At 34.5% G+C, this 27180-nt stretch overlaps 1 protein-coding gene across 5 annotated transcripts in view; it reads left to right on the forward strand.

Moving 5' to 3' along the window:
• CADM2 (cell adhesion molecule 2) overlaps positions 1 to 27180 on the forward strand; it is a 1197963-nt gene that overhangs the window by 676355 nt on the left and 494428 nt on the right. The window lies entirely within an intron of this gene.

Below are 27180 nucleotides of genomic sequence, written 5' to 3' on the forward strand. Positions count from 1 at the left end.
TGTACTTTTGTTTGTAACATTCTGAAGTAATGATTCCACACAAATATCTTTTTTCAACATAAAATTCTAACAATTTTACCATTGAATCTGCAAAGAATATTAACTTTATAAATTATCCATATGAATGTACTTTGAAGATGTTAATAATTCATACCAGGTTGTATCATTTTATATAATTTCTTTTCTCAAATGTCTTTCATAAGTTATAAAGCTTAGTAAAATAGAATTATGGGCTTGGATTCTTACACTTAAGAAAATTTGCAATATAATCTTATAAACAGTATTATTTTCTGTTGAAATTTTGTAGGTACTCATTTAGGGAAATGCTAATTTGCCATGAAGTGATAAAGCCAGATGCCATGATCTTAGTTTTCTGAATGTTGAGCTTTAAACCAACTTTTTCACTCTCCTATTTCACTTTCATCAAGAGGCTCTTTAGTTCTTCACTTTCTGCCATAAGGGTGGTGTCATCTGCATATCTGAGGTTGTTGAGATTTCTTCCGGCAATCTTGATTCCAGCTTGTGCTTCATCCAACCCAGCGTTTCTCATGATGTACTCTGCATATAAGTTAAATAGACAGGGTGACAATATACAGCCTTGATGGACTCCTTTTTCTATTTGGAACCAGTCTGTTGTTCCATGTCAGTTCTAACTGTTGCTTCCTGACCTGCATACAGGTTTCTCAAGAGGTGGGTCAGGTGGTTTGGTATTCCCATCTCTTTCAGAATTTTCCACAGTTTATTGTGATCCACATAGTCAAAGGCTTAGGCATAGTAAAAAAGCAGAAATAGGAGGTTTTTTTCTGGAATTCTCTTGCCTTTTTGATGATCCAGTGAATGTTGGCAATTTGATCTCTGGTTCCTCTGCCTTTTCTAAAACGAGCTTGAACATCTGGAAGTTCACGGCTCACGTATTGCTCAAGCCTGGCTTGGAATGGTGGTTATTAGTATACATTTCTATGTTCTATATTTATGGATAAGATGGTTATGACATATTGGATTCTTACATCATATATATATATTTTAACCCAAGGATGTTTAGATTGTAATTCTTACTTCTCATGTTGATAGATTATATCATTTGTTAAGTGAGTTTCTGGCATTGATGGGCAAATGAGTGGCTGTTTTGTGAAGAGGTCTGTTTTCCAGATGGTGTTGAACTCACATCATACAGCCATCAGTTACTTAACCTATAGTCATGAAAAGCATCATCTTGAGACAAAGTCTACTCATAGAACACAAAGAGCTCCAACATTACCTATGTCAAAGATACAGTCAACTCAATCTGTTAGTTGTGCAACTAATAACAAACTGGTTTACCAGAACTCTAACTCAAAGTTTGTTGTGATTTTCATGTTACAGATTTTGTGTAAAGTATATGAATTAAAATGCGGTGGTTGTGGTTTAGTTGCTAAGTCATGTCACACTCTTGCAACCCCAGGGACTGTAGCCTGCCAGGCTCCTCAGTCCATAGGATTCTCCAGGCAAGAATCCTGGAGTGGGTTGCCATTTCCTTCTCCAGGGGATCTTCCTAACCCAGAAGTCAAACCCAGGTCTCCTGCATTGCAGGTAGATTCTTTACCTACTGAGCTATGAGGGAAGCTCATGAATTAAAATAACCTAAAAAAAAAAAAAGTCTACTTGCCAATGCTGGATACACAAGTTCAATCCTGGAGTCAGGAAAATCCCCTGGAGAAGGAAATGGCAACTCATTCCAGTATTCTTGCCTGGGAAATCCCATGGACAGAGGAATCTGGTGGGCTACAGTCCATGGGGGTCTCAAAAAAGAGTCATGCATGACTTAGAGACTACACAATAGTTGATTTATAATGTATTAATTTCAGGTGTACAACCAAGTGGTTCAGTTATGCATATGCATGTATCCATTCTGTTTCAGATTATTTTCCCATATAGGTTATTGCAGATCACTGAGTACAGTTCTGTGTTCTATACAGCAGATCCTTGTTGATTATCTATTTTATATATAGTAATGTGTATATGTTATTCCCAAATTCCTAATTTCACCCTCTCACGTTTCTTTCTTGGTAGCTATAAGGTTGTTCTCAAAGTCTGTGAATCTGTTCCTGTTCTGCAAATAAGTTCATTTGTATCATCTTTTTAGATTCCACATATAAGTAATATCATGTAATATTCATCTTTCTCTCTCTTACTTCACTTAGTGTGATAATGTCTGGATCCATCCATGTTGCTGGAAATGGCATTTTCTTTTTCATTCTCTTTATGGCTACAATAGTAATATCCTATTGTATATATGTATCACATCTTCTTTATTCCTCTGTTGATGGACATTTAGATTGCTTCCATATCTTGGCTATTGTAAATAGTACTGCAATGAACATTGTGGTGTATATCTCTTTTCCAATTATGATTCTCTGCATATGTCTGCTCCAGAGTAGGACTGCTGAGTAATATGTGAAAGTTTTTGCTTAGCAAAGGAAACTGTAAACAAAACAAAAGAACAACCCACAGAACGGGGGAAAATTTTTTCAAACAAAGGAACCAACCAAGGATTAACCTCCAAATATATAAATAGCTCATGCAGCTCAATATCAAAAAAACAAACACTCCCCAGTCAAAAAATTTGCAGAAGACCTACAAAGAAATTTCTCCAAAGAAGTCATACATATGGCAAAAAAGCATGTGAAAAGATGCTCAACATCACTAATTATGAGGGAAATGCAAATTGAAACTACAATGAGGTGTCACCTCACACCAGAAAGAATGACCATCCTCAAAAACTCTACAAGCAATAAATGGTAGAGAGAGTGTGGAGAAAAACAACCCTCCTACCCCATTCTTGGAAATGTAAATTAGTACAATCACTGTATAGAGCAGTATGGAGATTCCATAAAAAACTAAAAGCAGAACTACAATATCATCCAGTAAAATAACTTTTAAAATCTATGCATACAGACACATATACTTGAATACATGTGCATAACACTCTAAGAGTATACCTAAAACAGTGACTTTAGTAAATGAAACTTTAAAAATATCTCATTGTCAGAAGTGGGAAAGTTCTTATTTTTAGGAAAAAAATGTAGTTTAATTCAAGACCCAAATGTCAGTAACAATATAATGTAGAAAAATGTATGCTTTTAGTGACTGTAGTTCTTTTGATTATAAGCAGTATGATATAATGAAAGACACTGGATTATAAATCTGTTGAATTCTAATCCAAGTTATGACCTTGTGCAAATATGTGACCTTGGGAAAGTAATTTTTCTTGTACATCTTTGTCCATTGAATGAAGTAGCCAGATTAGCATCTAGACCTAAAATATCTACAAAGAAACCATGACATTCACATTTGGCTGGCTGACAACCTACAAGTTCATCTGCTCTTGTTCCCTGCTTTACCCTTTTTAGAATTTTCATCACTACAAATCGTTTTACTGTTATAGTCTTTATGACATTTCTACTGACAATGTCTAGTCCTCACCATCTCTCACCATACTACTGATATTTAATACCAATTGAGAGTCTTTTTCGTGATTTACGTAGGAGGTAAGTACTGGTTCTAAAATTCAGAGTCTGCGGTTTCTAGCGGCCCATAGTCGGATGGGCTATTCCAGATTATGCTCTAATGAATGTATCCATGAAATATTCACTTTATCATTTTGTTATTTACTCCACTTCACCTAGTTTCCTCACCTATGTGGGGTCAGACTCTTTCACTTGAATTTCAAGCAAAGATTGTATTTTTCATCCTCAGTTCTGGCAAGGGGTTTAGTTTGGGACATTCCCTTACTCTTTATCCATGATGACTGGACTTTAGATCTTGATGCTCACTTCTATCACTCAAAGTCTAATCATAAACAAGAGATAGGTTGGCTTTAGCAACACAGTTTATCTCCCTATCTAATTAATGCATCCTTGGCTGGTGTGTGGCTAAGGCAGCAGAAATTTGGCTTCTAGCTTTGTGGATTTTCATCTGCAAGTGTACTTTGCCTGTAGCAACTTGGTTTATTCTCTCCATTTTAGGTCCACTTATTATTAATCCATTACACTGTTCCAATTCTATAAAATAATATATAGTCACAAGATTGTGTTCCTGTTGTCTCTAGGGCAGGATCATCCACAAAAAGAATTCCCTGGAGGAATCATGTACAGATCCACAATCTGTCTAGCCTCTCGTGACATTGCTAACCTTTAAGAATTTAGTTGCTTCATCTCTTTCAGCAGTACAGAAATATTCAATAATGAGTCTATTTTAAACAAAAATGTGCAAAAGAAAATATATGCTCAGCCTGAAATCTTGTATTGCATGATATATTTCTTTAGCTTTGCCTCTCTGGTGGATATTTCATATTTTGTATGTTAACAGCCCCATCTATGCATTGGGAAATTTTGTTTCTTACTCATTCCAGGTGTTTCTGATGAAATTAATTATTGCACTCTACACTCTCTAGTCATTGGAGGGCACACCTGACCCCACCCTAGCCAATCATAGAACTCATCCTTTTCTCCAGAGGAAGACCCATTAACCAAGATTGAGTTCCTCACTGAGATTAAATGGACCTGAGGGAGTAAGCATCTCTCTCTTTTTTTTAAATCACCTTCTGTAAGGATATTTAACTCTTTGCTAGTTAATGGCCATCTTTCCCAGACAGTGCCAACCTGAGTATGAAGTACAGCTGGTAATGAAGAAAGAGATGTGTATGTCTAGATCAAGCCAGTTCTTAAATGAGACTACTCCTGTAATTTCCATTTGTATGTACCAATAGGAAGTTCATTTTGTTTGCTTAATCTAGTTTCAGTTAGAATCCTCTAAGCAAGAGAATTTAACTTGCCAGAAAACTACTCTTTAGAAATGATTGTTAATAGTTTGAAAGTGTAATAGTTTGGTAAATTTTCTTTCAGGATAAAAGAAGATGATATGGGATATATCCTTTAATATGATTCAGCATTTATTATTTGTAATTGATACTTGATAATATTATTGAAAATTATAACTTATAAGAACTCTATAAATATAACCTATTTTGTGTACAGGATAGGTTTCTCCACAGAAAATATGATTTAAGATGACACTTGCAGGATAATAAGATGTTAAACTGCTGAGTAGAGGAAAGGAAGGATTCCTGTGAGTGGAAATATACTACAAACGTATTCTTAAAATAACATGCACAAATATGTGAGATGAGAATTTTCAGGAAGCTGCAAGTAAATCAACATAGCATGAATTTAGGACTAAATATGACACTCAGCATGTAAGCGGAAGTTAGAATATGAAGACATTTCTAACCTATCTGAACCTTACTTCCATTTCGGACATGGAGATGATAATGGTATCTTTCCTGTAGAGTTTTGTGAGTCTTAATACAAATTGTGGAAGTGCTCAACCAAATGCTCAGTAAATGGCCTTGCATTTATTTATAGAGATAATGAATTATGTTAATCTCCTAGAATATCCCCCAGATCAACTTTGTTTTAACCACAATTTTTATATTACAAAAAAAAAAAAATAGTTATGTAAGCAATACATTTATATCTTTTCAACAAAATGATAATTTCTTGGAGAAAATCATGTCTAAGGCGGGGGGAGGCGGGGGGGGCGGGCGGGTATCATTTCCCTGAGGAGATAGGCAAGACTGGCCTCTAGTGGTACTATCTTAGAAATGCAGACATACGGTCCTCATTGCTGAGAAAGGGTTCAAAGTAGTGAAAATTAAAACTACATGACAGCTTTATGTAAGAACAAAGAACATCTGACAATTACGGGAAACTTCAAATCTGAATTCTTGCCATATAAGCTCTCTCAAAGTTCTGAAACTGAGATATATAGAGATATAGAGATAGAGGTAGACAGAGAGATATATTTTTTAAAGATGAGCTTAAAGCAGTATTTTCCAAAAGCCACCTTCAAAATTCTGAGATCTCATGCTATGCCCACATATCTATACATGTTTGTTGATGTAGTATGTTTTCTGTCTCTTGGAATACTGCCTTCTTTTGTAAAATGATAAAGTGTACTGTGGCTCTTTTTTGCTTATTCATATGGATTTAATATTCCAACTTTTCAAATTAATGAGTTGGCAGTCTTATTTCAATTCTCACATTTTCTTTCATAATTGTACTTTCTCCTCACACCAAAATTTTGAAAATATTTGATCTCTATTCATGTGAAAAGTTTCCTTCATTGTATTTTATGTCCCTTAACATTCACCAAAAGCCACCAAGAAGTGATAACGACAATAGCAGATAATTGTGAACAACATCCTATTGTTAGTAAACTGAAATAAAGACCATTGTAACAAAATTCTTCTAGATGTGGAGTCTAGGGAAAAGTCATTTGTCTCTATCAATGAACTGGTTAATCAACTTCCTATATAGACACTGAAGTCTATTTAATACATCTGAGTATTTTTTTGTTCCTCCAGCTTTGCTGACATACAATGGATTTTTTCAGTTTACATTGTGGATTTTTATAATTTAAAAAAGACTTATAAATTTGCATTCCTGTTAGGTGCATTTTATATATTTTAAATATCTTAAATTTGGTGCTTCCCTGATGGCTCAGATGTTAAAGAATCCTCCTGCAATGCAGGAGATATAGCTTTGATCCCCGGATTGGGAAGATTCCCTGGAGGAGGGCATGACTACCCACTCCACCATTCTTGCCTGAAGAATCCCCGTGGACAGAGGAGCCTGGCGGGCTGCAGTCCATGGGGTCAGACACGACTGACTAAGCACGCACACAGCACTGAAGCTGTGAAGTCTATTTCATGGTTGCTTTGTTGTTGTTGTTTAATATAAATTTCTTAACTATCCGAAATATTTTTTTTATAAATAGTTCTGTGTAAAGTCAGATGAATAGAAAACATTTCTTCAAACACAATACATATTCTGTGTAGAAAATATGTGTTCATTTAATTTCCCAAATCAGGACCTCTGTTCCACTTCAAAATTCTCAACTATTATTGGACTATATGAACCTTCCTTTTTCACCATGCCTCATTTTTCCCATCATAACTTTCATGTGCTGACAAGAAATTAGCATAATTAGATGTGCTGGTGATTATGTAATCATTTCAACATAAAAGTAAAAGTGAAAAGTGTATTCTGAACGTAGATCAAAAGACACACCACTCAGCCCCAACCAACTCTCTGCCATCGCATCAAATGGGTTGTGTACAGCCGCATTTTGAGATGAGGCATTGATTCCTAGATGGAAAAGAATCTGCTTGCAATGCAGGAGACCCGAGTTCAATGCCTGGGTTGGGAAGATCCCCTGGAGGAGGAAATAAAACCCACTCCAGTATTCTTGTCTGGAGAAGTCCATGGACTGAAGAGCCTGGCAGGCTACAGTCCACAGGGTCACAAAGAGTTGGACATGACGACGCGACTAACATTTCCTTTAAAACAAGTTTTCATACTGATATAGAGATGTTTGGGTATGAGAGCTAAAAGAGGTTAAAATAAGGGCAAAGGCCATACATTTTTTTTTTTTAACAGCACACTAAATAGATCAGCACTCAAGTAACAGCCCTTCTAGAAAGTAAATTTATGTGCAGTTCAAGCACTTGAAACAATAATTTATTCGTCAGTATCACTTTCTCTGTCTATTCTTCATGAAATAGCATTGTGATATTTTGCAGTGGGATGTGATTGTGCAACCTGATATTACTTGTGTGTGCAGATAAAAGAGGAATGATTGTATTCTTATTCTTTTGCATACTATGAATTTAAATTTCAATTAAGTCAGGTTAGATATTCTGTTCTATGCCATCTTTATTTAACATTAGTCGTGATTAGTGTCTAATTTCGATTGCTATTGATATCAGCTTTATACCCTCCCATCTGTGACTACAAAGTCAAGCTAGTCACACATTAACTTTTTTTTTTTTGTATTTTGAGTTTACAGGGATTAAAATCTCTTAATTAAATCTCTTAAAAATTAAGTGTGAAGTGTTTCAAATTAAGAAATATTAAAGCACAATCTTGTATGTTGAAGCTTATAGCTCGTAAAAGTTTTAAGCTACCTTTAAGTTGTGTCTTATTTTCCTCTTAAAATGAGTGAATAAAAGATTTTCTAGGTACCTTAAATTCTATGCTAATATCTGAAACAACCATTTACAAGATATTTATATTAATTGATTTGAGCAAATAGATTTTAATCATGAACCCAATGTATAGTGCTTAAAACCTAATTGTATAAAAATACAAAGCTTCCCTGCAAACCTTCATTCTTCCTCATTTTTTTCCCCTGTGTTTTCTTTGCAGCCTACTGGATCTCGGGCATCCGTTGACTCTAAGACACTTTCCTTACTGCTCTTCCTTATCTCTCCCACATTTGTTTGGTTCCAGTGTCACTGCCTCAGTTTAGAGCCTTGTTATCTCTCACTTTTCTGCCTGCAGCATCCTCCTAGATGGCATATCTGATTAGCAAATTTACTCTTCACAGCTAAATCAACTTGTCTCAAATGTAAATTTAGTCAGTGTACTCCATGTCTCCCCATTGCTTAGTGATAGAGTCATGTTTGTGAAAATAGAATAAGATAGCTATTGATTCCTTCTGGGTAATTATGCTTACTTTGATTTTGAGAGCATAATGGCCAAATTCTCAAAGTTATTGAAGCAATGCCATAAGCCAAAGGATGTAGGAAGTAAATAGGGAAGTAGCTATTGATATTAATTAGATTTTGACTACTTCCAAGAAACCAGTGCAGATATTATATAAATATCATTATAATTAACAGCATTTAGACTAGACATTTGTATATTATAAAAAAATTGTTCAAATCCCTGGTTGCCCCTCTTTCTGTGTAAGGCAGCAGACAGATTGCTGGTAGGCAGGAGACTGGGTGATTGACTCTTAACTAGCTGACAAGTCCCTTCCCTTTTGACTGCCTTAGTTTCTACATTTGTCAAATGGGGATAATAATGCCTAATGGAGAAAGTGAGAAAGATATATCATATCACTATGAATCTAGTAAAAACTGGAATCATAATCATTTAATGCTGGCGGTGTGTTTTCAGATATTTCAGGCCTTTTGATTGTCACGAAAAGGTCGTCAAAATTTTATCAGATGCTAGTGCTCTGTACTTAATTACTCAATTGTGTCTGACTCTTTGAGACCCCCATAGATTGTATGTAGCCCATGGGGGTCTTCTGTCCATGAGATTTTCCCAGAAAGAATTCTGGAGTAGGTTGTCATTTCCCCCTGCAGGGGATCTTCTGGAACCCAGGGATCAAACCTATTTCCCCCTCATTGCAGGCAGATTCTTTACCCCAGAACCACCAGGGAAGCCCCATCAGATGCTAGGCACCTTTTAAATATTTTGTAACTCTCTCATTGGGCTTCCCATGTGGCTCAACTGGTAAAGAATATGCCTGCAATGCAGGAGACCTGGGTTCGATCCCTAGGTTGGGAAGATTCCCTGGAAAAGGGAAAGGGTCCCCACTCCAGTATTCTGGCCTGGAGAATATAGGCCTGGAGAATATTTTGGCCTGCACTATATAGCCCATGCGATCACAAAGAGTTGGACTAGCTCATTGCAAAATGAAAGTAACAGATAATACAATTTCAATCCACATAAAACTTTTATAATCAGTATATATGAGATTTTATATTAATATATAAGATCTATAATAAAAGGCATATTATTCAAAAGTTTACAGTTACTGAAATTATTAAAGAAGTAATATAAAATAAGAGGCAGTTTCCTAATAAAACACATTTAAAATAATTGATGGCCTTGTACAAAAAAGGGGAGGGGCTCAGTGTAGATCTTTGACTGAAATAAATATGATTATATGTGTCTATATGTGTACATACACATACTGTAGTATAGGTACATGTTTAATACCTATATAGTAGGAAGTTATCAAACAGATTTCTTGATCTGCAAATACCTTAAATTGGTAAATATTTCTACTTAACTAAATTATTGCTAGTAGCTTTGACATCAAGATTTCCAAGACAGCAAAGAATGAGTTCCATAATATTTTTCAGTTTATACCAGTTATTTGAAATTTAGATCATTCATATAATTTAAAACTGGGAAACTTTGAAATTTAGGCTATTTATTGACTCATTTAATCATTTTGTTGTTTTCTGCAACGCTATTAACCTAGAATTTAGATGCAATTTCCCATATTATATACAGAAGAACATCATCTCCACTAGAAACTATCAAATTGTCATATACCACTTATGTTTTAATATGAACTTTGTTTCATTTAGGAAAAAGAAAAAAGAACTTTTTTGGTGTGTCTTAGTTTGTGAGAAACTGTGGGTGGTAGTTAAAAAGATGGTTAGAAAATTATCCCCTAAAGACATTTTAGGTTAAACAACATTCAGAAAGAGATTGGAACTAACCCAAAGGTATTGGAATGAAGGGGTGATGTGGGTGGTAAAGGTGGCTTGTGGCTAGAAACTAATTAGCATTGAATAAATTACTAATCAAATTTCCTTTTTCAAATATAGATATGATTTATTCCAGGGAGGGTCTTAGTATAATTGACCTAAATATTGACCTATTTTTGCTATCTTTTCTGCTATTAAATAAAAGACTTCTGATAATTGGAAGTTTGTCAAGCGACTTTTCTAAGATTAATTTATTAACAAATTTATGTTTTTGTTAATAATATATGACAAATCTATAAAATTTTTCAAAATACTGTCTAAATTTTTGTTTATGATAGTTTTGAGTTAGTATATTTTATTTGTGATAATTGAGTGATTTGGGGCTTCCCTGGTAGCTCAACTGGTAAGGAATCCACCTGCAATGCAGGAGCCTCTGGTTCGATTCCTGGATCAGAAAGATCCCCTGGAGAAGGGATGGGCTACCCTCTCCAGTATTCATGGGCTTCCGTGGTGGCTCAGATGGTAAAGAATATGCCTGCAACAGCTGAAGACTTGGGTTTGATCCCTGGGTTGGGAAGACCCCCTGGAGGAGGGCATGGCAACCCACTCCAGTATTCTTGCCTGGAGAATCCCCATGGACGCAATCCCATAGGGTTGCAAAGAGTTGGACACGACTGAGCAACTAAGCAAAACACAGTACTTGTAAGTATTTTAGAAAAAGATTTGGCAAATGCTAAGTGCTCAGAATGTTAGTTATTATTACTTACATGTAGATTCATTCCAATACATAAAGGTGTATTTTTCTATACATATAAATTTTTAAAAAGTGGTATATTACATATCCAAAAGGTTTCAGGATTTTTTGCTCTTACATGTTGAGACTAGTCTCAACTTTATTGAACTTCATTGAACTTTAATTATCATTATATGAAATATTTCCACTGATTGCTTTTTAAATTATTTCTTTTCACACTGCTTGTTAGAAACATGTCTGCTCTTCTACAATAATTTTCTGTATATTCTTTCAAAATATTTTCACTGCATTCTTTCATTCATTAGACCAACAAACAAAAGTGATTCTGTATTGAATACTAGGTCTGTGAACAAATATTTATAACATCCCTTTTAGGAAATAAGCAGAATGAAGCATATAAGTAAAAATAATTATCTCTGGTCATAATTACTAAGCAGATATATATAAGAATTAGAGCAAATCCTTCCTGAATAAGTCAGAATTTCTTCAAGGAAAAGGAAAGTTCTTATGAGTAAGTAGGAATTTATCAAGCAGAAGAAGGAAGTGGTATGAATAGGAAGAAAGCATGTTTCAAGAATTCTGGTCACTTAAAGAGTATATTTTTTCTTTTATATTTGCAGCAGAATCACAAACAATCATTTGTAAACTACTTTTCCTTTAAGAAGGCTTTGGAATTGAACTCTGTAACACTTGAGAGCTTGTCCAACAATCCTCAGAGAAGAATAAACTTGCTTACATGTGGAAAAGCTGGACTATCATGCTTTTATTTCCCAGTGATTTGATAATTACCTTTACAATTTTGAGACAAAAATGGAGACAAATAAAGACACTGTTAGGCACTGAAAATGTTTAGTGAGCTTCATGAGTATTTAGGCTTCAAAGAAATGTAAATTGAAGGTTTTAAGGTAGTCTGGTTAAGATTAATTTTAAAACCATGGTATTTAATTTGCAGTAGTTATTTCAGAGTCCCTCAATAATATTTTGAGAAAAAAATAAACAGAATTAAATAAAATTAAACAAAGTATGAGAGGTAATAATGAGCTAGAAATAATGATTAGATAAACAAATGAATCAAAAAGTTGTTCAAGCAGGTGATAAATGATTGACTTAGTAAGCTTGGTAAACAGACTTTTTAAGACCTCTTATTACAAAGGTGTATGAAAGTACCGTCTTAGTCAACTTGTGCTGCAATAACAAAATACCATAGACAGGGGTGCTGGCTTAAACAGCAGAAACCTATTTTCTCACAGTCTTGAATCTAGAAGTTCAAAATCAGGATGCTAACATGGTCAGGTTCGGGAAAGCTCTCTTACTGATTGGCAAGTAGCTGCCTTTTTCTCTGTGTCTTCACCTGGCAGAGAGTGAGAGGACATCCAACATGCCCATTCCACCTTTCTGAGTGCATGCAAACCTAATTAATTCCCAGTGGTTCATTGCCAGACACAACCACATTAGGGGAAGGGCTTTACCATATGAATTTGAGTGTGACACAGTTCAGTCCATAGCAAGCACTTAGAGTAGGATTATCAGCATGTGAGCTGGTTACCTCGAGAAGTCTTTGGACTCAAGATGGAGAACTAGTAGAGTGAATTAGATCACAGCTGTGTTGCAAAGTCATTTCTCTACCTTCTCTGGGCTTATTACCTTATTTGTAAAATAAAGGAAATAATGATACCTATTGAAAAAGAAAATGCTTAGGATGGTAAGAAATGAAGTGCTTAGGTGTTTAGATAGTGCCTGGAATATAGGGAATGCTGGATAAATGTTTGTATTTTTTTTTCCCCTATATGTTAGCAAAAGTAATTAAAACACATGCCTAAAATTTATGAGAACTTTAACTAGAACACTTTCAAAGTCTTTACCAACTTAAGAGATTCCTTGGCAGTCTGAACCTGAATGTCTCTTATACCACAGAAACAACCATTATAAAAGCTCTGACATGTCTCAGGTTTGTGTGGCTTTACAGATTTGGGACTTCCTTTCATTAAATCTCCATTCATTTAGTCAACCAATTTTGTACAAGCAGTTTTTGAAAATCATGATTAGATATTTACTAGATTTTTATTGAAGTTAAAATATAAGCACAACAACTGTTTATAATAGCCAGGACATGGAAGCAACCTAGATGCCCATCAACAGATGAATGGATAAAGAAGCTGTGGTACATATACACCATGGAATATTACTCAGCTGTTAAAAAGAATTCATTTGAACCAGTTCTAATGAGATGGATGAAACTGGAGCCCATTATACAGAGTGAAGTAAGCCAGAAAGATAAAGAACATTACAGCATATTAACACATATATATGGAATTTAGAAAGATGGTAATGATAACCCTATATGCAAAACAGAAAAAGAGACACAGAAGTACAGAACAGACTTTTGAACCCTGTGGGAGAAGGTGAGGGTGGGATGTTGCGAAAGAACAGCATGTATACTATCTATGGTGAAACAGGTCACCAGCCCAGGTGGGATGCATGAGACAAGTGCTCGGGCCTGGTGCACTGGGAAGACCCAGAGGAATCGGATGGAGAGGGAGGGGGGAGGGGGGATCGGGATGGGGAGTACATGTAAATCTATTGCTGATTCATGTCAATGTATGACAAAACCCACTGAAAAAATAAATGAATTAATTAAAAAAAAAAAAAGATAGAAACTAATGTCAAAAAAAAAATATATTAAATTGCTAAATTTAAGAAAGTTTAAAAAAAAAAAAGAAGAACACTAGTCACACTGGATTGCAGGCTCATCCTACTCCAATGTGAACTCATCTTGCTTAACTAATTACCTGTGCAATGAATATCTCCTAAAGCAGTCACATTCTAAGCAACCACGGGTTGGAGCTTCAACACATAAATGGGGGTGAGAGAACACTATTCAATCCATAACAAGGTGTAAGAGCACTACTATGTAATAACAGAGAGCAAAGAAAAAATAAAACTTGAACAGAGTGATCTCTCCTGCAAGAAAGATGGGAGTGGGGGAGACCTCCTCTGACTGCCTTATTGTTGTTCAAAAAAAAAAAAAAAATAAGCACAACAGTATATCAGCTAATTTATAAGTATAAAGTTTAACAGTATAAAGCTAATTTAACCTGATTCACAAAGTTGTGTTTAGAACTGAACTTTTAAGTTAAGGATTCCTTTCTAGAAATGGCTTTTCTGCAGAAGCAATAGTGAGGTGCCAACATAGAAAGTTAAAACAGTATTTTTGCATATCTCAAATGATTTAAGTATCATCATACAAAGAGTAAAAAATATATAAAAAGCATTAAAGATACAGTAGAAACTGAGAAAGGACTACATATCACAATCATTCCAGAGGACTGAACCTAAATTTTTAAGGATGTCATTAGAATTATAAATAAAAATGTTTATGTTTTAATAGTCATTAAAATGTGGAAGTAAATGAGACATAATATAAACTTTTAAATAATACTTTAAGTGAGAACAAAATATTTTGAAATGGGTAATATTTCAATTATTTCCATATATTAAGAATCCCATGAAATCAATGTGTGTGTTTTTTTTTTCCCCAACCACAGACATTTATTTTAATTAAGTTCTTTAAGATTCCACCTTTCTTAAAGCGCTCCAGGAATCAGATGAGGCTCTATGGGCTAACACCATCTTTATCAAGTACTGGCAAAGGTTATAGCTGGGGAAGCCTTGGTTTGTTGAATGAAAGAGGTATCACAGAACTGAGTAACTGATAATATTTAGATCTTGAATTAAGTTAGGTGTTGATCTGCTTCTAGCCAATTGATCTCTTGGAATAAGTGAGCTGTGCAATAAGATTTTAGTTCTTCTATAATTTTTTCTTGCATTTCTATAGATCTCACACATTCTTAATTTGTTTTATAAATCACTCTCTTTTTTTCCTTTGGAATAAGCCAATGTGTATAAGGGAAACCAAAAGGAAATTAATAAGTGTAAAATAGCTTGGTTTTAAGCTTTGGTGCACATTTTGAAGACATTTTCACAGAACATATTGCTCTAAGGTTAGGGTTAAAGCAAAATTTTCCATTAGGGTAATGAGCTGAGCCTTATGATCTTGTAACATGACTACAAAAATATACACCTTATTTATTCCACAGGGCTATTGTAAAAATTAGATAAGAAAATTTATGTGTAAAAGCTGTTGGTAAACATTTAGCCATGTGAACATAAATGTTGCCATTCATTTAATGGATATGATACTACTTAGTGAAGCCTAGTTATGTTTCTTCTAGGAATTTTGCTCTACAGCGTAATGTGTGATTTTGTTTACTGGGGAGCCACCGCTAATTAAAGTGTGGTTGATGTTCATGCTGTTCACATTTGTCCAGTTTTTTTACCCATCATCTACTGACGGTAATTCATGAACATTTAAAATGTACAGCAACAGTCTGCTATAGCTTGGCCTGTCTCACATCCCTCTAGCTCACGCTGGGCTTTCACAATGCAGCCTGCTGAGACAAAACAGTTTCACAGTTTTCCTAGGGTGAATTACTTTCCATTTATTCAGGATAAACCGAATACTAATCAATTCATAGAAAAAGCCTAGTCTTTTTAAAAAAATGATAAGGCACACAGAATTTCTATGTGAAATCAAATGTATTTTTTTTATTTTCTACGTAAAATCAAATGAAAATATGAATGAAAATAAGATAAAAGGATAATTACAAACACAATATTTCATAACAAAACTATTTTCCGTTTAGATTTCATTAGAAAAGATGACATGAAAAATAAGTACAGTTACAAAATCTCCAAAAAATTGTATTGGAGTATAGTTGATTTACAATGTTGTGTTAGTTTCTGATATACAGTAAAGTGAATCAGTTATATCTGAGAATAAAAATCATTTTTGGAAGTACAAATAATTAAAATAAGGCAAATATAATTATTTCAAAACTACATATATTAATAAAGCTAGAAGAAGTACAGGTATATCTCCCAATGTAGCTAAAAGCTACAATGTGACTAAAGCTTTGGCTTTAGTAAATAACATTTTAAAAATCTAAATGCAGGGTCATTTTGAAAATCCAGTGTTAAGCATTATCTCTGAATAATTATTTCATTACAAAAGGGAAAATTTACCCAGGACACTGTAGCAGGAAAGTACCCCAAAATAGTCTGTCTTCACAATCTTGTTTATACACCTAATGGTTTTCCATAACATCAGGAATTAACTTTCAGCTTTTATATAGTCAATGTGAGTGGCCCTGTGAAAGTTAGGAAGTTTGCCACATGGACATTCCAGTATATGGGAAGCAGAATGAAGAATGGATAGCACATGGGATTCACTGTAATAAAATGATTTTGGTACTATACAAGTGAAATCCTAGTCTTATATCAGCCAATCTTGCTGAGATTTAGTTTTCTAATCTATAAAATGAGCATAGTAATACTTATCTCACTGGGAATCTGTAAGGACTAAAAATGTTTCTTTTATAAAGTAGCTGAGATAGTGCCTGGAAAAAATGTGTTGTCAATAGAAGATAGTGGTGATTACCTCTGGAAAAAGAATGCTCGACATAAACTGAGGCCAGATGTCAAAAATAAGAGAATTTAGATCTTACTGTCTTAGGAAAATTGCTCTGATACAACTTGCACTGAACATCTATTAAAGTAAGATGACAATATTGAAATTACTTATGAGTCACAATAAATAGTCATCTTCTCTGATCCTTGAAATTGCACATCTGCTTTCCTGGCTTTTCCTTCAAATGGCTGCCCCTATTCCATGAGTTTCTTTGCCTTTCATGAAGTGCCTATTCTGAGAAATCTCTACAATGACAACAAGAAATAACATGCCTGAAAAACTGTGTGAATTGATCTAAATTTAATGGTAAAATTTTAAGAGTCGGTAATTTGGAAAATCTAAAGCTGCCTCATTTCAGAAATAAAATACGTCCTAGTAAATAATGCACCCTTCACCTATTGTGATTTCTTCAAAATAGGACTAAAAACACAAATTCAGATAACAGAAAGATACAAATGTGTTAAAAATCTGACCACTCTGATGGTACATAGAAAAAAAATTATTCTAAATCTCTGATGTTTTAATTTCTCTAGCGCTGGAAGGTGACCTAGCGCTGGAAGGTGTGGTTAAGGATGCTGAGATGATGTCTAAAAAGCATGTTTGCTAGTTGATTGGAGGGAGAATGCTTACCCTACATTGACAGTTAAGTTTATGATACCAGTGTTGCAAGAGGAAAGACTGCAAGCAAGCAGCAATAAGAGCCAGCAGATCTGCATTAACATTTTATATGTTGAATTTAATAATGTATTCTTCATGCTAAATAACTTTCTGAAACTTATTTCATCTGATTTGAGATGTGATTTGAGAACTGCCAATATGTTAGGCAATCTGCTGCAAAATTGTCTCTTTTCATCTAAGTACCTCTGCATCATCTTTAGCTGTACTGTGTACTGATTTTTTTTTTTTTTAAATGCAGCCCTACTCAGCAAATCAGAGAGCTTAAACTTATGTTTCCAGTAGCAACAGTATGCTAGAGGGATTACTTTAGCTACATTTGAGGCCAAAGGAAAGGTAAATGTCAGCATTAGGGCAGACACTATGCTATGTGCAAATAGTGCACCTGCACAAAGAACCAATTAGATTAGACTGTAAAAGCAGAACATGGAAATTTAGGGGCTTCCCAGGTGGCGCTAGTGGTAAAGACCCTGCACCAACGCAGGAGACTGGAGTTCAGAAATGCTTTTGTGTGTCAGTGCATGGGTGCATGTGTGTGTAGGAGGTATGTAATGAATGTTTCTTTTTAATTACTTACTGTTTCATTTCCATAACTGCCCAGAAGTGAAAGCTGCAACGTCATTTGGAAGCTCCCATGTACCCCGAGTTTTCCTGCCATAATATATGAGTTCTTGATTCTAAAAGCTGGATTGTTGAGATGAAATGGCTTTGAGTTGAATCATTTCATTCTGGAAAGTAGTTGTGGTCCAGTTGAAAGCATAATAAAGTCCCTGAATTGGGAAGGTGCCCTGGAGGAGAGCATGGGTAATTGTTGCCTGGAGAATCCCATGGACAGAGGAGCCTGGCAGGCTACGGTCTATAGGGTAGCAAAGTGTCAGACTTAGCACGGACCAGGCACCAGTGGGAGGTAAGTGCCCATCTGGTGGGATTTCCAGTCTTGGAAATGCCTGTCTGTTCCACCTACTGCTGGTTGATGCATTAAATACCTCACTGGTAAAAGTTCATTCTTTTTAGTCTTATGTTCCCAAAAATGCTATCCTATTAAGTACAAACACCTCAGTCAGTCAGTCAGTCAGGGAGGGTTAAAAGGCTATAAATTATATTAGACACAATTTAGTATGAACGGGCTCATCAGATCTGGTTCTGAGAGGTTTTGATTAGGGAAGCAGTAAGGAATATCATAAATAAGAGAAATGTGTTTGTGTCAGTGCATGGGTGCACGTGTGTGTAGAAGGTATGTAATGAATGTTTCTTTTTAATTACTTACTGTTTTGTTTCCATAACTGCCCAGAAGTGAAAGCTGCAACCTTATTTGGGAGCTCCCATGTACCCCAAGTTTTCCTGCCATAATATATGAGTTCTTGATTCTAAAAGCTGGATTGTTGAGATGAAATGGCTTTGAGTTGAATCATTTCATTCTGGAAAGTAGTTGTGGTCCAGTTGAAAGCATAATAAAGTAATAGCCAGTTATAGTATTGCTTCACTGCAGGACCATTTAACTGGAACCAATCTATGATCATGCTTCTGCCACGTGACTTCCACATTGCAAAATCGCTCCTCCTTAAGAGCCAGGACCATGTGCTTTGACCATATCCTATGCTGGTCTGCCACTGGTCTGGATCCTTGGCTGAACTTGGTGTATCAACATGACAATAACATCTGAACATACACATTGAAAATATAAAGAATAATTTTTAACATTGACATATATTTGTAATTTTATCTTTGCTTCTGTTAAAAAAAACATGTTAAATTATTTTTAAATGCATTGCAGCTATTTAAAAAATAAAAACAAGAACAATTATAATTGTCAGGAAAATCCTGACCAAATTATATAAAACTTAGTGGCATTAAGGTGAATATTAAGAAGGAGTAAGGCCATAAAGTTGAATGCACATTACTGTAAGAAGTGAATAAAATGTAGAAATGGAAATAAACAGCATATTTAAAGGCAAATGTCAGGAGGTTAACCTGGGTTCAAGAACAGGATTAGAAAATATGAGTGTTACTCCAAGGCTAGGGATAAGAAAAAAAAGAAACAAGGCACAAAGTATATCTTATGAGATAGTGTCATAAACGGTTATTTAAGAACAGACTCATGAAGTGTATGTTTTGTTTAGATAAGAGTAAATTTGACATGAAGCTATTAGCTTTGTGGTCACTGAAAGTTCACATAAAAAGGAGCCTTTCTGTAAAGCTTACAGAATCCAGGTTAAAACACTTTTAGAATAGGTAGAGTCAACCAGAGAACTGGAAATTTACCTAGGGAAATATATTTTGCTAGTTACATCTGTACTGAAGTAGCCTTTGACATATCCCCAAAGACCACGATTTAGTACAAAAAATAATTGGTCATAAATATCAAGGAGTGAAGTCTCAAGGCAACAAGTATAGAAGCTCTAAGAAGGTAAATGTTTCATTGTGCTTGACCGCAGTGAACTCACTACTTAAATAATTCAAATAATCAGATTGAAAGCAAGAAAATCACTAGGACAGGTAAATGGACTAGAAAAATAAACACATGGTATGTTAGAGTGAATTGAAAGAATATTTGAAAGAAAAACTTGCAAAGAAAACAATTTTATTTACTGGGCCCTGTGACAATAAAACAGCTAATTATACAAATTCCATTTTAAGTAAGAATGAAAAAATTCAGAAATGTTGCAGACTTAAAAGGAATGTGTCAGGGAAAGAAATAAAGGAAAAACACTGAGGCAAAAAAATGGGTGAAAAGGTCTGGAGGGTAGGTGATAAGGAATTATTTGCTAATCACAAAAAGAATAAACGTTATGAAGTAGAAACTTGCCTGTTGACAAAGAGTCCTAAAAGGAAGCTAAAGTAATTGGTCTTCAACAAAAATAAATTTAATGTTAACTGAAATATTTTCATACTTAAACAAAAGAGAGCTAGGAAGAACTTTTGAGTTGCACTATGACCAATATTTTTTAGTGAATATCAAATTGAAGTATTTGGGGATTCAAATTTTGTTTTGCTTGCAATGTTGTTTCTGGTGAGTTAGTTGATTGGTATTTTGGAGTTCTTAATCTAGGATGATTCTGACTTTACCTTTTGGGAGGAAAACATGAGTTCACTTCAAAGCAGTAGCACTGGTTTTGCCTAGTAATACTTTAGTGTAAATCACTTACCTGAAAATTAACAGGGACAGTGGGACACTTGCCCCTGCTTTTCTAGTTTAGAGATTTTGAGTCTGTTACTCATCTGAGCAGTCAGATATTTTGCTTTGCCTTTAATTCCAATGAAACTAAACCTTTCCTGATGCTAAAATTCTGTGCACCATACAAATCTGCAAAAATTGAAGATGATCCATTTTTTTTTTAATGTATGTACTTTTGGAAGTCTGGACAAGTAGGAGTGTATTTAAAATGCAAATATTTTACATTCTGAGACTGTAGTTTAAATGTAATTGCATTGCATTAAAATACAGTTGGGTTTATCGTGTGATATAAATTTGGTTTATTTCTTACAGATTTTTGGTGACTAGGATTTTGTTTTGATCTTGTAGTATATACAGAAATCTTGCAACCATCTCTTATAATTTGTGAGGCTTTAGCAGCAACATTTGTAAACACAAGGGGATGTTTTCACTTTTTAGTAGGGGAAGAGCAGATGGTTGGAATTAAGGGAATCACTCCTTCGTGTTTAATAATGCAGCAGGGAAGGCAGTGGCAAGCTAACTTTTCACCAAGAGAGAATAATTTTTCAGAGCATCAGCTGCATCTTTTTTAGCTAGAATAGAGCTCCTTCAGATGTGTACCATCTGCATGGGAGTGAGTCACACCAAAAGATCTAATAATACTTGTAAAGTACACTTTGTTCCCAATGAATTCTATACAGAGGAAATAATCTCTGTATTTGATGGAAAGGAATGGTGAGGAGAAATGTGCATCTAAGTAGAGGACTTTTGGATAGTAAATTCAATAAGACAATAGAAAAGGTATAGACAAAGCAATAAAATATACAGGAAATCAAGTTTTTAAAGAAGTTAGGTAATGTTTTGGATCTATTGCAACATATATTATAGAAAAAATCAATAGAGAAAAATGATTTTAAGAGATGTTGTTTAAATATAGTTTAAAATATGTTTCAAGTCATCCAAAAACATTTTTTTAGAACAGAGTAAATTTATAGTATGACTAAAAGTATAAATTAATTGTACATTGAATATGACAGAATAGAAAACAAAATATTAGTAAACTATATTATTATGTAATACAAATACAAATACAAGAGACAATTATAAAGGGTTTTTAATGATCATAGATGTTTACCGTAATTGATCTTCATTACAAAGAATTTGATAAACTAAAGATCAAGTGAGTCTTTCAACACCTACAGTTTCACATCCCCTACTAAGAAACATGCAGCAAAATTGAGCCATTTAATGACTGACTCAGTTTAGTTGTTCAATATCAGATTCTAAGAAAGTTACTTTCAAACCATCATTGATATGAATAGAATAAAAAATCTATAACCACAAAATCAGTAACCAAACAGATATTTGTTCTGAAGGAATCACAAATTGGAGGATGGAATTTAACTCTTTCATAGTTTTGGATCAGCAATACTTTTATATTGAGGTCTTCATATAAAAAATAAAAGGCATGTGTTGTGGGGAGTTTGATAGTGTCATAGCCATGTATTTAGGAATGACTATAATTAGAGAAACTATCTTAATAAGAATTTGAAAAGTCCTACATTTGAAAAGGACTTCATATAGCCTGTACTCCATCTGCTTGCAATTGCTTTACCAGTGGCCAGTGTCATACAGTGCCTTGGCTTGAAAGAATTTTTTTTCCTATCATTTGAACATAGCTCTTACATTTTTCAGGGCTGTATCTCAATATACAGACTAAGCTTAACTTTTTAAATGTAACATTCTCTTTGTTTGAAAGTGTAGACAGTGGAATAAAAAGAAAATTAAAATCAGCATCCTTTTTCCCTCTTAACAGTCCTGCCAACTGAAATTCCAGAGCCTTAGTTCTTTATCTATAAAATGAACAGAGTGGATCAGATGCTTATTAATATATTAATCATTTAAAAATGTAATACATAGATTTATTCTTGGCCTTTGTGAGGGGTTTCTATAGAATCATAGATCAGTTGGTATAAACAAAGGAATTGTTCAAAGTGATCTACAGATTAAAACGTGAGAGGCATTTTGCACAAACAGAATATACAACTGCACATATATAAGATTGTGGGTGCTATTGTAATTAATAAAATAAAAATTAAATGGTTTCTAGAATATCTGATTTAAAAATGAACTAATTTAGATATCTCTCAAATTTATGATGTTCAGATAAGGATTTGTATACCCTAAAAGGCTTTGAATCTTTACATTATGAAGAGCTAAGCAGTAAGGAATCAAATGAGAGAATTTATATCATCTATTAACTGGGTCAAGGACTCTTTCCAATACTTGAAATAATTCTCACTGTCACCCCTTTCCTAATACGAACAGAGGGAAGCACAACCACAATAGAGATTTATTTCTGTTAATCATTAGACAAATTAATATAGGTTAATTGAAGATTAACACTGGAGTTGTATCAGCCAAATGGAGTGAAGGGAAAAAAAGGTAAAGCAGATTATAGTTAAATATCCGAAGGCTCTATTTCAAATCCTGGCTATAACCGGTTACCTGTTTGTTCTTGTAAATTCAGAAAAATGGTAATTATAGTATCAGACTTCTCAGCTCTGTTCTTTAAAATATACCACCTTTGAAATATTTTCATTATTAACCTAAAAACAGTAGAAAGGTAATTACAAATTGCATAAAAATTTCACAGATACATAAAGATCTTTCATTTGTCCAGCTCAAAGGTTCATAATGTTAGCATATAAGTTTTTGTCTTGAACAAAATTAGGAATAATAAAATATGAAAATTCTAAGAATAATTAAGCAAAATGATTTAATTTATTTACTTAAATGAACATGTAGAAATAGAACTCATAAGAAATTCTTTTTAAATATGATGATTATATTTTTCAAACTTTGAAATGGAGGCAGTAGGGAGTTGTTTTGTTGCTCAAAAGTGACTGGCAGGATTGTGAATTAATAAAATTAGGAACATTTTCAAAAATCATAAAGAAACCATAAGAACCAATTGTGTGAGTGTGTGTGTGGTTGCGCTAAAAAAAAATATATGTTAAAGAGATAATATATTTTTGTATAAAGAAGATAGGTGTAGGTATAAGCAATATGTTTCTAGAAATGCAAAATAATAGAGATCATAGAATATTACAAGTTATTCTGTGATTAGGGAGATATTTTGTGTTTTCATAAACAAGGTCTATTAAAAAAAAAAGTTTGCCTCATAAAATGCAGTGACAAAGAGCCTAGACTTTAAATTCTGTTGTATTTGAAATATTATAACCTGCGGCTGTGGGTTCATACATTAGCCATGCTTAAAGTATGCTTGTTACTACTTGGCACCGTCAGTTTTAATGCAGCTTTTGTTGGCTTTAAACACTGAAACAAATAGAAAACAATCAGGCTTTAGTGACTTGGAACCTGGATAGCAGCCCAGCTTTCATTTATTAGGACCCTGGGAAAATAAATTTAAAAGGGGAAAATTTTCAACTCTGCTTTCGGGTTACATTTAACAAGTACTTCTCCCAAGGATTTCCAAGCCTTTTTTACTTCTATTCATTCTGCTGATTGATAATATAAACTATAGTAGGAACTAATGCATTTAAGAACTGAAGTGTCTGTTCGTATCATTCTTGGGATTGAATAGAACAGCAGTATTTATAGATGACTTATAAGTCATACAGATTTATCTATTAGTGTAGCAGCTGCAGCTAGATAGGATGGTATGTGCGCTAATGTTCACCTTCAGACATCTTTGTGTTTTTAATAGTATATTCACTGATCCACTTTGTCCACAGAAAATTATTCTGAGAATCCTACTATTGTGCAGTTGAAGGACATAGACTGGCAAGCAGTATATTAGACTATACAGAATTATTTCCATAGTTCTATCAATATTTGGCATATCCTTAATCTCACCACTTTGTGAGCAGTCTTTCAGTGAATAGCTTGTGAGAAATTAGTCACACTGGGAATATAATTGTAAATGATTGACTACCATGCATAGTATTACATGGGCTTCCCAGGTGGCGCTGGTGGTAAAGAGACTGCCTGCCAATATAGGACACATAAGAACACGGTTTCGATCCCTGAGTCAGGAAGATCCCCTGGAGAAGGGCATGCATCGCATTCTAGTTTTCTTGCCTGGAGAATCCCATGGACAGAGGAGCCTGGCCGGCTATAGTCCATAGGGTCGCAGAGTCGGACATGGCCGAAGAGACTTAGGACGCATGCGCTCACACACGTAGTGGTATATAGTATTCCTCTAAGGTGGATGAGAACCGTAAGAACTGTCCTGTCGTAAAAGCTTCAGATTCTGGATTATAATTGCCTAATGTAATATAAAACTAGTGATGAAAATGGAGCCTCATAAAATTCTTGAATCTTCTCTGTGAGGAGGGACCATATAGTAGAAGTTGAACACTTCTTAGAATGCATTATTTTGTCTACTGATTTCTCTGTTACAGTCTAGTAATTTATCTTCTCTAGAACTGAAATATGTTTATCTCGCTCATAATTTTAAAATGTCATATTTAAACAGAATGTATAGTAATCCTTGTCTTCAAAGATGAGGTCTTCAAGTATTAACTTTTTTTTTTTGGCCAGAAAGCTCTGGTAAATGAAAATATATATATATATATATATCACATTTCTGTGAGAGAATTTTGTAAATTATTAAAGCAAATTCAAAATATAAAATTAATTTTAAAATATGCATTTGTATTTCTAAACTACATTATCACCATACCAAGTTATCTCTTGCATTTTCTCCAACCTAAAGTAAATTAGGGGGCTATTTAAATTAACTGCTGTTTGATTTCTTATGGGATTAGTATTTTATATTTTTGTTTTCGGCATATTTATTTACTTATCTACAAAATACATACCACCCATTTTTGACCCACATATGTCTCCATGACTCTGTCTTTCTGTTGGTTTATTTATATATTTTATTTTTTGACCACAAAGGTCCAATAAGTAACACACTTTAGATCTTTTACGAAGCATAGCTCTACCTTGATCTTGTCACTAAGAAACCAAATGGCTAATTTACAAATCAGAAATGAATTATTTTCAGTAAAATTCAGATCATGGATTCTTATATAAGGAGTTTGCAAGTCACCATTCCATCTTAACAAGTAAAAATCTGAACAAACTGAAAAATCAACAACTCTTCTTGGATTCATCAGAGAGGGGAATACACAGGGCAGAGTTCTCAAGTTTGGAGAGACATTAAGGATTTTGAGACTTATCCAAGCAGATACTCCCAAGTAGAAATTGCCTTGAAAAATTGGTGGCAGGATAGGAAAACCTGAACTGTAATTGTTGAAATGCTGAAGCTTAGTGTGTATAAATCTGAGAGTTAAAAAATTCTAGGGGTCTCAATCATAAGAAGGCCAGATTCCCACAATAAATATCAGAGAAGAGTCCTCCAGGCAAACAGAAAAAAGTCCTCTCTCCCCACCTCCTCCCTGTCATCCACACAGGGGTGGTGAAAGAAGCAATGTTGAAATATACCTGACACTTAACAAGGCCTGCCCTCAGTACTTAAGGATATAGCCAAACCTGCTGGGGTATGACCAGAGCCTAGCTGACCCAACTCCAGCCCTCTTCCTGTCCCATCTAAACAAGGAGAAAAAAACAGCAATGAAAACAAACCCTGAGAAATTGGTAAAGTCTACATTTCAGGGGCACAGGATCCCTACTAACTGGGTGACTGAGACCTAATCATAGGAATACTGAATGCTTCCCCTCCCTGTATCTTATCACCAGCTTATTAAAAGCCCCATTGCATTAATTCCTTTTTGCATAGTATTAACACGTTATGCTCAGCTATCAAGAAAAAAAAAAATCACAAGACATGACAAAAAGCAAAAAAAAAAAAAAGCACAATTTAGACAGAGCAAGCATCAGAATTAGGCACAACAAGGATATTGGATAGATCAGACCTGGAATTTGCTGCAACAGTTATTGATATGCCAAGTGTGCCAATGAATAAAGTAAATGGCAAGCAGCAGCAGATGGTCACTGGAAGCAGACTGAAAATGTTAAGAAAGAGTCAAAAAGAAATACTAGAGATAAAAACCACTATAATAGAAATGAAGAATGCCTTTGATGGACTGAACACAGATGCGTACAGAATCTCTGAGCTTGAGGATGTCTCAATAAAATCCTTAAAAATGAAAAGGAAAGAGAAAAAGGATTTAAAAATATAGAATTTCCAAGGACTGTGGGACAACTACAAAAGGTATAATATGAATTTAATGAGAATACAAGCAGGAGAAGAAACAGAGAAAGGAAAAGAAGAATATTTGAAATAATAGTGACAGAGAATTTCCTCAAATTAAATGGATGTCAGATACCAAACTACATGGGCTTCCCAGATAGCTCAGTGGGTAAAGAATTTGTCTGCCAAAGCAGGAGACACAGATGTGGGTTCAGTCCCGTGGTCTGGAAGATCCCCTGGAGGAGGGCATGGCAACCCACTCCAGTATTCTTGCCTGGGAAATCTCATGGACAGAGGAGCCTGGAGGGCTACATTCCATAGCATCTCAAAGAATCAGACATGACTGAAGTGACTGAGGACGTATGCATGCACAAAACTACACATCCAGGAACCTTAGAGAATACTAAGCAGGATAAATGCGTAAAAGTACACCTAGAAAAATAATCTCTAAACCACAGAAAATAAAAGATAAAGAAAACATCGTGGAAAAGCCAGAGGGGAAAAATACCTTACCTATAAAAAAACAAAGATAAGAATTTTATCTGATTTA

Source organism: Cervus canadensis, chromosome 27 (genome assembly GCF_019320065.1).
Source record: "Cervus canadensis isolate Bull #8, Minnesota chromosome 27, ASM1932006v1, whole genome shotgun sequence".
In the NCBI taxonomy this organism is placed as follows: Eukaryota; Metazoa; Chordata; class Mammalia; order Artiodactyla; family Cervidae; genus Cervus; species Cervus canadensis.